The 14,051-nt window shown below is 38.2% G+C and overlaps 1 protein-coding gene across 16 annotated transcripts in view; it reads right to left on the bottom strand.

The window, feature by feature from the left end:
* CSGALNACT1 (chondroitin sulfate N-acetylgalactosaminyltransferase 1) overlaps window positions 1-14,051 on the bottom strand; it is a 341,791-nt gene that overhangs the window by 183,903 nt on the left and 143,837 nt on the right. Inside the window, exon 1 of one of the 16 annotated variants that reach the window (XM_060653389.2) lies at window positions 861-943. The exons of 14 other annotated variants lie outside the window; for them this stretch is intronic. The gene's annotated coding sequence lies outside the window, so the exon portion shown is untranslated. Of the gene's footprint in view, window positions 1-112; window positions 229-860; window positions 944-14,051 lie in introns of those variants that run through there. One more of the 16 variants, XM_060653387.3, reaches the window with a different exon arrangement.

Raw genomic sequence — 14,051 nt, 5'->3', positions numbered from 1 at the left:
CAGGAGTGAAAGTGCTGCCCCCCTCTGCAAGCACCGCGTGCAGCGCCACCACTATTTTTTTTTTTTTTTTAATGGTTCCACGAAATGCAACGTTATAAAAGAGCAAATCCACCTGGAAGTTTTGCCCGAGGGGCAGAGAGGGTGGCCGCCGGGAAAGCCCGGATCTCCGGGGCACGCGTCCCCGGCCCGGCCCCTCGCGGCCCGCGCGCGGCCCCGCGGAATCCCGGCCCCAGCCGCCTGCGCCGCGCCCCGCCCTCGTTCTCACCCTCACCGCGGTCCTGGCCGAGTGCTGAGCGGTGGGGTACGGCGGCCGCCCCACGCCACCCCTGCCTTTAAGGAGTTCCACTGGAGGCCACACGTGCGTCAACGAAGATAAAAGCGGAGGGAAAAAAGGTACAACCAAATCACTCTGGAAGCAAAGGCAGGGAAAATATTCTGGAAAGGCCTACGCCCTCCTGTTAAATAAGTGGTAACAATGTTATCCTCAATTAATTAACGCAGAGTCATCTTTCCCAAGAGTTTTCATAATTATGTCTCATCTGTCTTTCTAATTCAAGTAACAGCAAAAAGTGAAAAACACTATTGTTCCCGTTTCACATGCAGAAATCAAAAAGGTCCGGAGTGGCTATACACGGTCAAAGAAAAGACTAAGAAGCTCCTAGAGCCTGCCACCACTTGTCCTTTCTCTGTGGGGACAGCCTCCTGGTGGCTAAGGTGGATCTGTCACATTTTTGTTTCTTCCCTCAACTAAGTTTGAAGGTTTTCTCTGAGGCATTGCCAGTAACAGTAACGATGTGAGGTACGTCAATCACTATACAAGTCAGGAGGCCATCTGTGTTTGCACCCTCTTTACAGTTTACCTTGGGTTTAGGGTTCAAGTTCGCTGGGCCAGCCTGGGGCGGTCCTCTCACGGCCCAGCGCTGTGCCCTCCACCGCGACTTGGGCTGCAGCTCTGCCTCTTTTGGCTTTGCTCTCACAACCGGCACTTCCGTCCCTGCCTGGCTAATTAATCTATGTCCAAATGGAATTGCTGTTGGCAGAAAGGCAGCAATGCCAAAGTGGAATAATCACTTGGACCTGAATCTGAGTTGTTTTCCATCCTTGACAACAAATAATGTTATTCCAGAGCCTGCGGGCCAAGAGTTGAAATGAGTTTATAATTTGGCTTCCAATCTCACATTCTCATTCTCACCCACTTAAATTTTCTTTTCTGTCTTTTAGCATGCAGGGGGCAGCTTTGGAGGCTAAATCACTGACATAGTCTTTATTGATATCCTTAATGAATATTCTCTGCCATCTAAATTAAAAGGGGAAAAATCCACATCGTCCAAAACCATTCTTGTTTTAATAATGAAACTAAATAGACTGTGCTGCCTCCATACGATCATTAATAATCTAATTTGTACTTCTCTCTCCAGCAACCTGAAGAGAAACGTTCACAGGTTTTTCATCCACACACAGTAGTCCACATTCATCCAGCTTCTAAGTGCCCAGCCCTAGCAATGCCAAACTGCAGGGTAAGAGCCACAGGATGGCCCAGTGCCCTGCTCTTTTCCTAGTGAAAGAACTCATTAAAACTCCAATCCTTGGCTCTAGGAAGTACACTGTCTCCTTAGCAGTTCCAAAAATCATGTTCCCCAAGAAAGCAATCATCTCAAGCTAGTGATGGAAAAGGAAAGAGACAGGAAGGCAGAACCACTGACAGGACTCCCTTAGAGATCCGGGTGGAAGGGGAATTAGCATCATGGAAAATTACTGAAGGTAAACGGAAGGTATGTTAGGGAGAAGTGGGTGTGTTCAACTGGACACACCCTCTATTAGAGGAAAGGCAGGGGACATGGACTATACACTTACAATGTGCCATGCACTGTTCATTACATAGGAACTCATTCAATCCCCACAACAATGCTATGGATATGTGTGTTAATAGTCCCATTTTACAAATGGGGAAAAGGAGGCTCAAAGGTGTTAAGAAACCTCCCTACTAGTACATGCTAAAGCCAGGATTTTTCCAACTTTAAAGCCAAAGCTCTAAAGAGAAAAAGGAAAGCAAGCCTTTACTTTTTCTATTGTGCAACACTGTCTTACCTGCAAACACTAGTCTTCATGTGTGGTTTTCTAAGAGAGTACAGGGCTTATAGGGGCTCATACTGAATTAAAGTGGTGGCCTGAAGATATGCCAAAGGTTGCCACTGAGGCCTTGAGAACATAGCCCCCTGCTGATCCCCTGAATCTCTCATCCTTTACAAGAAATCACAATGGCAAAAACATACTCTTGGATAAGTCTTCCTGAATATCAAAGAAACATACAATAAGAATGCGCTCAAAATAAAAGCTGAATCCAGGAAAGCAACTGTAGGTATATAGATAAAGTGCCTTGCTTTGTTCAATTCAGAAAATAGTTCTCAACAACACCCCTCAGTCTAAACATTTGTATCCAGGTCTGAGGTCCCCTCTCCTGTCACCTGATGCCTACTGTGATTTTGACAGTTTGGCCTAAAGAATAAGGATTATGGAGACACTTATGTGGCTTTGCAAGTTTTAGTTATGGTAAAAAGGCACGGGAAAGCAGATGTGCATGAGAGTGGCTGGGAGAACATCCATGGAAAAATCACATACTTGGATTTAGAAGTTCCCGGCAGTATTCTAAAGGTTAGGAAGTCTGCCCCATCTGACCCCCACAGTAATGAGTTTGACATACATTAATTTACAGTACTCCATATATAAGTCAGCTTTCAATCATATTAAAAGAAGACTAACCAAAATCAACTATTGAAAACAGAAATAAAAAATGTTGAAAATGAGTTACACTGAGATCAATCATATTTTAACAATCTAGCAACCCATTCTATTCAATGTACAATCCTAAGTGAAAGTTCCCGGCATTTTAGTTTCTAAAGAGCTTCAAAACCACAATTGATCCATTGGTGCAATAATATCCATCCATATGCCTTCAGCTCCAAGGCTTCCTCACTTTCATAAATGTCAATCTTTAAATCTTCAGTCCATCTACACCACATATATATCAGACACATTGATTCCTGAAATGTGAGAAATAAGAAAGGAAGACTGGGGCACCTGGGTGGCTCAGTTGGTTAAGCAATAAAATTAAAAAGAATTAAAAAAAAAAAAAAAGGAAGGAAGGAAGACTAACAAGCCCTTTCATCATCAATGTGTCTAAAACACCAAAAGAAAAGCATCGAGACAGACAGAGACTAGATATGTGTCTGCCAACTCAAGCTACCTGTGAGATTTTTCTTTGTGCATATGTAGATAATATACAGAAAAACCTTGGATTGCGAGTAACTTGTTCTGCGAGTATTGCGCAACATGAGCAAACATTTCTAATAAATTTTAACTTGATAAACAGCAGATGTCTCGCAGTACGAGTAGTACATGATGCCAACCTCACGTGATCACAACTAAGCCAATGGTTCTTGAAATTCGCTTTGATATATAAGTGCTTTGGATTACAAGCATGTTTCCAGAATGAATTATGCTCACAAACCAAGGTTTTACTGTATATGTTTTTAAATCTTGGTAGTAATGTCTTTTATTTGTATATATCAGTGGAGTCTTCTATGGTACTGGAAGACAGAAAAGGGACAGTGTCAGGAACTGTGTGGACAACTTCTAAAATTATCTTTCTCAAGAATATGTTTCAGAAAAGAAAGTGCCCTTGGATACTGCACATCACAAATCACATGTAACTATATTCTTGACCACATTCCTTCCACATCAAATAATTATACTGAAAATAGTATATTTTAAAAGTCATGAGTTTCCCAAAAAGTGTTGCTTTTCTATTATCCTGTGAAATGAAAAACAGGATCACTATGTCCTGATCTAGCATGTAAAGAAGCAGACTGAATGAGAAGATATCCCTTTATCTCTTTCTTATTCCTAATCCTTCCAGTGAAGTAGGTCACTCTTATTTTCTTCATTTCAATTTTTCATTCTGATAAATGGGGACAATCTCAGATACTATTAGCAGAACTATCAAGACTATGAACAAAATTATATTGCTAAATTATTTGAAGTCTCTTTTAAAATGTATAGGTCTACTAACACCTTAAAGGGTATCAAATAATATTTTCCTCATAAAGACCTACCAAGTGCCTCCCAAGCTAGGCAGTGGGGTCCCTCTGGGGTCCCTGCTTGAGCCACCCTCACATTATCAACATGTGAACCGCTAACATGTTCAAGAATGAAATGATTCACATGCTAAACAGAGATCCAGGGGCATCTGGGTGGCTCAGTCAGTTAAGCATCCAATTCTTGGTTTCAGCTCGGGTCATGATCTCACGGTTTATGAGTTCAAGCCCTGCATTGGGCCCTGTGCTGACAGTGCCTACTTGGGATTCTTTCTCTCCCTCTCTCTCTGCCCCTCCCCTGATTGCTCACTCTCTCTCTCTCTCTCAAAATAAATAAATAAACTTTTAAAAAAAGATTTAAAAAAAACATATCTAAATAATCTACTCTTAGAGCAGAATGAAAGACAGACTAATTTCAACTGGAGAAGATCACAGTTATATCTAGTCTCTTGGAAAGAAAATGCATTGCTCTGTTTGCCATTAGTTGTGAGACCAATGACCTAGATCAGTTACGATACAGACAGTTGATGTACCTCCATAAAAGAGAGCTATTTTCCAGCACACAGTCTGCAGTGCTGCAGTTACACTCACATGCAATTGTTCATTTTATTAGACATCCACTCCTAATACATTCTTCTGGGCCAGCCCCGCCCCATTAGATACTGCAGCTGTTGGGCATGGGCTAAATACCATCACAGATACTAATGAGGCATGAACAGTGTTTCAGGGAGATCTGCTGTACTTAATCCCGCACAGAACAAGAGATTTGGATTTTCATCAATCAGGGACTGACTGAATGTTTGTGTCCCTCCCAATATTCATATGTTGAAATTCTAATCCCAAGGTGATGGTATTTGAAGGTAGGGCCTTTTGGAGGTAATTAGGTCATGAGGGTGGAGCCATCATGAGTGGGAGTAGTGCCTTAGAAGAAGAGGCCAGAGAACTATCTAGCTCTTTTCTAGACATGTGAGAACGCAACAAGAAGTCAGCTGTCTGCAACCCAGAAGAGGTTTCTCACCAGAGCCCAACTATGCTGACACCATGGTCTTGGACTTCCAGATTGCAGAAATGTGAGAATAAATGCCTGTTGTAGATAAGCCACCCAATTTATGGTGTTTTGTTATAGCAACCCAAGCTGACTAAGATATCATCTTAAATGCACTACTGTGAAACTTTAGATAAGTCCATAACTTCTTAGCCTGTGTCTCCAGGTCTGTAAAAGGGATTGGCCCAAGCTAGTGATTCTCAGTGAAGGAGGATGATCTTTATCTGTTGCTTCCCACCCACACTACATTCTTATACACCCTGTACATAAGAAGCTATGTTACAGCTGGGGACAAGCTGCACAGACAAGGGCTGAAGATCCAGGACAGCATTTAGACTCAGATGCTAACACTAGGGAAGGGGGCTTTAAAAAGGACCAGCTCAAAGAAGATACAATGGTCAAGAAGTATAGCTCATCAAGGATGCAATTCCCAGGCAACAGATCCCTATGTAGAGAAGCTCAAAGAGAACAAATCATACCAACTCCTTACACACCAGCAAGCCAGTCGCAACACAACAGCAACATAGAGAGTGAGCTTGTGGTTCAGAAATCACAGGTCTGTCCCAGTGCTGCTATTAAGTTATTATGACCTTGAGCTAGTCACCTATAAAATAAAAGTTGGGACCAGATTCTCCAAGTTACCTTTGAGTACAGAAACCACACCTTCTTTTCATGGTTCCATATAAACCTCTATCTGCCACTAGAATGATCTTAAAGAATAAAATCTTTAAGGTCAGTATACACATCTTCCACTACAGGCTCGGTTTTTAAATTACTGCATTCCCAGGCTTCTTGGGCAAAGTAAGCACTCAGGACAACTGCCTAGGACACAAGTTTAAGAAGTAGAATGGGTAAAGTTTGTTTTCTCTGCCTTTATGACTCCCTCTGGCTAAATTCTACCCTCCACACTGACAAGTCTTGGAACTTCTGGCACTGAGGCTTGATCTATAGTATTCATAGGGCTCATGACACTGTGATAGATGAAGAAATTAAATCTTTCACCAAACTTGAATGGGCATTTTGAATGGTAATTTTTATCTTCTTCCTTCCCAGATGCAGGAATGTCAATAGTTGAGAGATCCCATGGTGTTGGTAAAAAGTCATTATAAAAATGGACTTGCCTCCTAAACGATCTCTCATTATTTTGCAAATGTATTACTTTTGCCGTATCAATTTTTAGTTTATTTCATGTTATGCTCCAGTTGCAAGGGAAGTGAGAACATACTGTCCACATTTTCAAAAAAAAAGACCGTAACATTAACAGAATAAATATTTCACCGTAAAAATAAAAACTGTTGCAAATATTTATATAATTGAATTTATTCAGTCAATTCACTGGGTTAGGCCAATGGAAGTATGCTTTTTTTTAATACTGAGAGTCAAAGAGACAGGAGGAAATTTTAATCTCGACCTGCAAATAAATAAATAAAAATACTGCTTATAGGCACCATTTTTTAAAATGTGCATACAGAATGCAAATGGGTGTTACTTTCAGGGAACTTACAATTGCTGTATAGTATTTTCTATGTATACTGGATAACAATGAAATAGAAAATAAGAACATGAAACACAGACATTTCACCAATTAATATTTTCAAATCATCAAAATGTGTTTTTATGCCACATCATGGCCAGTTAAGCAAGACAGAGGTAAAGACTGCACAAAGAAAAAATTATTGAACACTCAGCAATAAGAATAAATGTGCAATTGATACATGAATCAACATGGATGATAATTATGCTGAAAGCCAGACAGATAAAAAACATACAGTATGATTCCATTTAAATAAAATTCTAGCAGATCAGTGTTTGGCTGAGGATGGGGGTAGGGGATGGGGAGGGGCCCAGAGGTACCAAGATAGTGGGATTACCGAGGGGCACACAAAAACACTGCTGGTGATGTATATGTTCATTTTCTTGATTTTGGTGATGGTTTCATGTGTATATCAAAATTAATCAAAGTGCATACTTTAAATATGTGGTTTTAGTACATATCAATTATACCTCCTAAAGCTATAAAAATTGAGAGACAAAAATAGGGGAAAAAATGTAAGATAGTAGTTAAATCTGGGGTAATTAAGATAGCTGTTGGATGAAAAGCTACAGAAAATAAATTAACACTAGATCCATAAAAGACTACCAGAGAAAGATTTCTGATTGTTGAAAGTTTCAGGAATTTTACAATCCCAAAAAAGTCTTTCTAAGAACCTAAGGGCCTAGATAATACTCATCCATCCCTCAAAAAATAAAAAAGTTCTTCTTTCTTTAAGACTTTTGACAGAAATAGGTCTAACTATCCTCAGAACAATAATAATAGCAATAACATTTATTGAGCACTTGCTGTAAACCAGGTCCACATCTAATGGGGTATCCCATTTAATCCTCACCTAAGGGAACTAAAAGATAGATACTATTATGATCCTCCATTTTACAGATGATACCAAAATTCAAAGAGGTTAAATAATTTGCTTAATGTCATCCACCATCCCAGCTGTGGAGCTGGGATATGAACCCAGGTGGTCTGATTCCAGAGTCAAGCTCTTGAAAGTAAACTTCTCTCCCACTACTAGACAAACAGGATTCTGGAATAATGAATGCTATAGATCATGATTGCTGACTCACACCTCTGATGGCGTCAAGAAAATCTTTGTGAATTAAAGAGCTACATTTCTAAGTCTGAAGGCTAATCTTTTGTGTGAAAAATGCAGAAAAAGTCAGTAATGAAGTGATGATGGAATGTAAGGGCAATTTCAACAAAGTGGAGCAGAAAAAATAATAGCCAGAAAGCAACAGACTTGGTTTTGGCCATGTCCTCACTGGTGACTATAACCTTGGGCAAGTCATTTCTCCCCCTTGGGTCTGTTTTCTCTTTGGCAAAATTAAAAGTTTGGACTAATCGATTTCTAAGATTCCTTCCAACTCTATAATCCTTGCCAGTCCTCTTTTGGGGAATCTTCCTTGCACTGTGTAACTTGGGTCAAAAATTTTCCACAACACCAAACACATTTCAGATACAAAGCTGCCTCCATCCCCTAAAACACCCAGACCCCTCCCACACAGAGCAAATTCCTCCATTATTTCCCAAAGGTATTCTGTTCCAAAGAGACAACCCCAAAGGAAGGCCCAGGGGAAGGCAAAGGATCCCTCCACCCGGGCTCACCATATTCTGTGCACTCTGACAGCCTTTCACTGCAAAACCACTAACAAGTTGATTTAGGCCTTCCAGTGATGAAAAGGAGGTACCCCATCACCCAGCACCTCATTCCATCTTCCCTGTGAAGCTTCTGACATCTGAGATGATCCAAAGTACTTAGTATGTTACGGCTATAGGTGCCCGATTCCATTTATTTCCACTCCTGTTGGTTCTCTAAAGTGGCTATTCTCTCTTTGCACTAAAAACACATCATTTTCTCTTTTTAAATGATGGATTTTGTGACCCTTTGGGGAGACATAAAAAAATAGGAGCAACTAAATAAGGCAATTGTAAACCATTTCAGCATCTATAAAACCTTCTACTTTAGCACAAAAGAAAAGAAAGAAAAAGCAGCTGGAAAAAAAATGCAGCTGATAGGGAACTTGATATCTTTAAGAACAACTTCTCTCATGAATTCTCATCTCCATATTTTGGCATTTTAGCTGACTTGGAAATTATTTCTAGGAAAAGCATTTCTTGAGAGTGATAACTCCTTTCACAAGGCAATGGTGAGCAACCTCTTAAATATTATGAGGAATACAATGTCAATTTTTCTACACCTATATACCTGCTGTACATTTTTATTCTATATTTCATACACTATTTTCATAGATACTGTGTTCTATCTCAGAACATGTGTTTATTTTTATTTACTCACTTAACAATCATTATACTATAATAAACCAAAAATTAAAATACAGATCACTTTTCCACATAGAACCAGAAATTTACAAAATTCACTTCCTTTATCATTGCACAGGCATAGGTATTATGTGGTTGTGTTCACTAAGTGTACACTATTTTCTAATTTTTTGCTTGAATTCTCCATATATCTACTTAGTCCATGTATCTGTCATTTTAAATGGAACAATATTCCACTGCATCATTAAAATGGTTTAATTAGCCATCTTTCAGTTAGTTGTTCCCACACATTATTATAACCTAGTCAAGCATCTTTAAATAAATAAATTTTGTTCTTCCTTTTGGAGTTATTTCCTCAGGCTATAATCTGAAAAGTGGGATTAACAGTTTAAAGATCATAATTATAAACTGGATGGTTTTTATTATAAATTGCCAGATGGCTCTCCAAAGGAGGTATTACCAGCTTGCATGTCAACAGAAAAATAGGAGCCTGACTTTTTCTTTATAGTCTCCTTAACACTACTGGGCTTTCCTGGATTTATTAATTTTGGGATGATTTTAAAAGAACGATGTAAAATCTTTTAGTTCTTTGAATCTGTCATATAGTTTGTTTAATACTCTTACTGCATCTTTTTTGTAATCTGGCACACAAATGCCAGGTGCTTTATGTGCCTTTTAATTCATTCAATACCCCTGACTGCCTTATAAAGCAGAAACCACAAATTTTATTTTCACTAAGAAAACTGAGTCTCAAAAGGTTCAATAATGTGCACAAGATTCCAAGGCTAATATTTGATGTTCTCAGGATTTAAACTCACTATGTACTTTCAGTGGATTCTCCACTACACCATCCTGCCTCATAGCTACAATCTTTAAAAATCTTGCCAGTTTTTTTCTTTTCTTTTCTTTCCTTTTCTTTTCTTTTCTTTTCTCTCCTTCCTTCCTTCCTTCCTTCCTTTCTTCCTTTTTGGTTTAGTTTTCCTATTTATTGAGGGATAAAATACACAAGTAGAATGATAAAAGTACTCAGTGAATTTTTACAGTGTAACCAGCACACAGATCAAGATACAGAATCTCATCAGCTTAGTACTTTTCTTTCTCTTACTTTTTAAACATAGATTGTTTTTGTGTTTGTCATTCTTTATAGGGCCTTACTGAAGCTATGAAAATAGGTACTTAATAAACTTTGTTTAATTATTGAAGATTGGAGCTATAAGCGACCTCAGAGATTATGTACTTCAACCTCTTAAACTTCCATATATGGAAATTGAAGCCCAGAAGGAAAATGACTTATCCAAGATCTAACAACGCAGAGCTATTTCTATCACCCCATGCTTCCCTCACCTACCAAGGGCTGGTTGCTCTCCAACTCCCTACATTAAAGACATAGTGAGAGGTGACAAAGAAGGAATGGTACATAACAGAGAAAGAGTACCTGGATAAAGTTTTTTTTTTACTATTTATTTTAAGTTAGTCTTGAAGTACCCAAAGGGTCTAATTGATAGAGAAATGCTCATTAAGCTCGCTTTACTATAAAGTATACACGAAAGTATAACGCTTGAAATCAAATGAATTTTGTCCCTCAGAATAGTCTACTTGAAAGAATAAACACTGATTCCAATAATCTGCTATTGCTCATGACTTCTTCTGAATGCCCCCTTTTAGATGAGCTTGCAGAGCTAATTTGAGTCAAATAAATAAACTAATTTTATTTTTAAAACTACAAAATTAGCATCAAAAGAGTAAAAACTGGATATGTGCCTTTTAAATCACTAGAAAGAAAGCAAAAATAGAATCCATGTAACAGAAGCAAAGAGAATAACAAGAGGCATATAAAGAAGAAATGTTTTTTTAATTGACAAAAAGATCAAACCTATGAAATATGACAATAAATGTAAATGGGTTAAACGTCCCCAACAAAAACAAAGATTCTCAACATCCAATTATATGCTGTTTATAAGAAAGGTCTAAAGCCAAATGACTCAGAAATCTAAAATAAAAGGAAGAGCAAAATGTATCTAGAAACAAAAATGAAAAAAAAGTTTGGATGGCAATATTTATATTAAAGCAGACTATAAGGCAAAAGAACATTTAACAAGACAGAAAATATGTGAAACATTTCAACCTCACTAATGATAAAAATTCCACTTTTACGTAGTTTAACTTATCAAACTGACAAATATATTTTAATTTATAATATTTTTTATCATTGTGGATACAACCAAATAGACATCCATATGCCTTTATTATAAAGACAATAGGAAAATGGATAGTACAATATGAATATATACTATGGAATAAAATTACCCACTAAAAATCATGTTTTACAAAATGTAATGAATGGCAATCATACGATGCTAAGTAAAAGAGGCAAGGTACAAGATATAAACAGTAGAATTTCCATTGGTCTTAAATAAAACACATGACATATTGTTAAAATTATTAAAAAATATATATACCAAAATAATACTCTGGTTAAATTAAGGGAGATCCTTAGTTCCTTTTTTTTTTTTCCTTCACTATTTTTCTCTATTGGGGGAAAAAAAAGGTCTGGAGTCCAAGATAAAGATAGTATGGGGGGATTTTGCTCCTTTTATGAATCAGGCATCCAGAATTCCATCCAGACAAATGTCCATTCCAGACAAATGCCATCCCAGGGCATTGACAAAGGAGGCAGAGAAAAGGTTTGTTGTGTTAGATGAGAATTCTCAACTTCAATCACCTTCAGGCTGTAAACCCCATAATTTCTGGTATTTTCTCCCAAGGATTGATTAATGTTTAATTGGAATATAAACTCTGTTAATTTTCCTTTTTATTCTATGCTCTCCAAATGAACATATATTATCACTTTCCTAAGCAGAGCAAGTAAACTAATAAATAAAACAGTAATACAGTTCAGTCACCCCCTTTGTTCACAAATCTGTCCTACAAAGACAGATTTGCCAATGTTAGAAAAAAAGGTTGTGCAGGTGCTCAAGGATAATTCTGAACAAGAGCTTCCAAAAATATTTTAAGTGAAGACAGTCTTACAGGAATAGCTTCCCAAAGTATCTTCATTGAATTACTTTACAGTGATTTTGATGTATGTATTTTGACATGTTAGGATATCTTAAAATAAAGTTGTACTGCTTTATGTTAACATGTCATTTATTTAGCAACTTGAAGGAAGAATAGGTAAGTTTTTAAAAGAAGGACTCAATAAAAGTCATTATATTCTTATATGCTTAAAATGAGATTGGTACTCACTATCATGATTAGGAAATAATCAGGTTCCAGATCTTTTGGGAAGTTCTATATACCAAAAAATTTATAATACAAATGGCTATCAAGTGTGACTGCAAGGTTGGTATTCACAGACCTAAAGAACTTTTAGAATCATGGCATCCAACATCCGTTCTTCTAGAAATCACAGTCCAGAGACATGAAATGACTCCCCCAAGTTCTTGGCTAGCACTTTTTCCTAGCATAGCTGCATCTGCAGTCTCTTCTGAGTTTTTCCTTCCCACTGGATTTACATTTACCATCCATTTCCTTCTACACTGAACTCTTCTGTAGGAGAAATTTTTAATGGAGGGCAGGTGGCTGAACAGGCAAATCTCTCATCTCTTTTTCATCTAACATAAATGTACCGAGTGCCTTCAAGGTGTCAAGTTCTATGATGAGGCTATCATCTTTGCCTTCAGAGAGCTCAAAGATGATCTATGCCCTCACCATCCACAATTCCAAAGGCTAAAGGGTATGAGGAAGCACAGGCAGGCTACCATGGGAGCAGAGGGAAAGAGCAGCTAATCAGATTAGGTTTATCAGACTCACATCTGCGTTGTGAAAGGCAGTGAGTTGTGAAAGTTGGGAGTACAGATGAAGGAAGAGATGGGAGGACAACAGCATAGCATTCAAGGCAGGAGGGCCCACAGAAAACTCAGACATGAGAAAGTATGCCAGAGTTTGGAACCTACAAGAAGTTGAACGTGGCTGGAATTTCAGATACTTAAGAGAAAGTAGAAGCAGATGAAGTGATTGAGAAAGCTGGAAACCTCCACTAAGTGAAGGAATCGTGTCTTCAAGACAATGAAGTCACTAAAGGAATTTAAGCAAGAAACTGAAATGGTCATACTTGTATTTTAAAATGTTCTTTGTAGGGCCATGATGAGGCTGGGCTAGAGAGGTAAGGACCCAAGGTGTGGAAACAACTAGAGACTCCAGCAGTTACCCAACTGGGAAGGACTGGAGGCCTGCACCATGGAGGGCTGGTGTGGGCCAGGGACAGGTTTATAGGACATGCATTTGAGACTTGGTGATCATCTTCATGTGGAGTGAGGGTAAAGGAGGAGACTATTTAAAGTTTTAACTTTCTCCTTTTTCAAAAAACATTTTTGAATAGTTTATACTTTCATGTCACAATAACAAAATGTTCTGTCCTCAGACTTAAATTTCAAGGCATACTGACTAATTCTGACAAGAAAATGGGAAGCAGAGACCAGTGAGGTTACTTCAGAGAGAGAGTGACAAAGGAGAAACAGGACAAATGTGTCCACAAGTCACAGAGTAATATAGTGATTATAGTGCCAGAAGAATTTAGGTTCAAATCCCAGTCTGACCACTTGAAACTTTGGGCAAGTTGTCCTTTTTAAATCTCAGTTTCCTTATTCCTAAAATGAGGATAATGATTGGATTTACATGAGGAGGTTAATCAGGAGGATAATATAAGGAGAAAGTACAAAATGCAATAACTAATCCACAGTGAGCGCTCATTAAATGATCACATAGTATGGAGGATTTCCCAGGGATGGAAAAGAATAATTTTTTATTAAAATATTATCTTTTGGGGCACTTGAGTGGCTCAGTGGGTTAAGTGTTGACTCTTCATTTCAGCTCAGGTCGTGATCTCACGGTTGTGGGATCAAGCCCTGGGGTCATCCTGGGTGTGCAGCCTTCTTGAGATTCTCTCTCTCTCCTTCTTCCTCTGCCACTCCCCTGCTTCTGCTCTCTCTCAAAAAAAATATTTAAAAAATAAAATATTATCTTTTATTGTTAAGATACCCTGAGTTATGGGTATTGGGCAAAAAGGGCATCAACA

This window comes from Panthera onca, chromosome B1, assembly GCF_046562875.1.
Source record: "Panthera onca isolate mPanOnc1 chromosome B1, mPanOnc1 haplotype 2, whole genome shotgun sequence".
Lineage (NCBI taxonomy): Eukaryota > Metazoa > Chordata > Mammalia > Carnivora > Felidae > Panthera > Panthera onca.
This window is presented reverse-complemented; position numbering and strand designations above follow the sequence as displayed.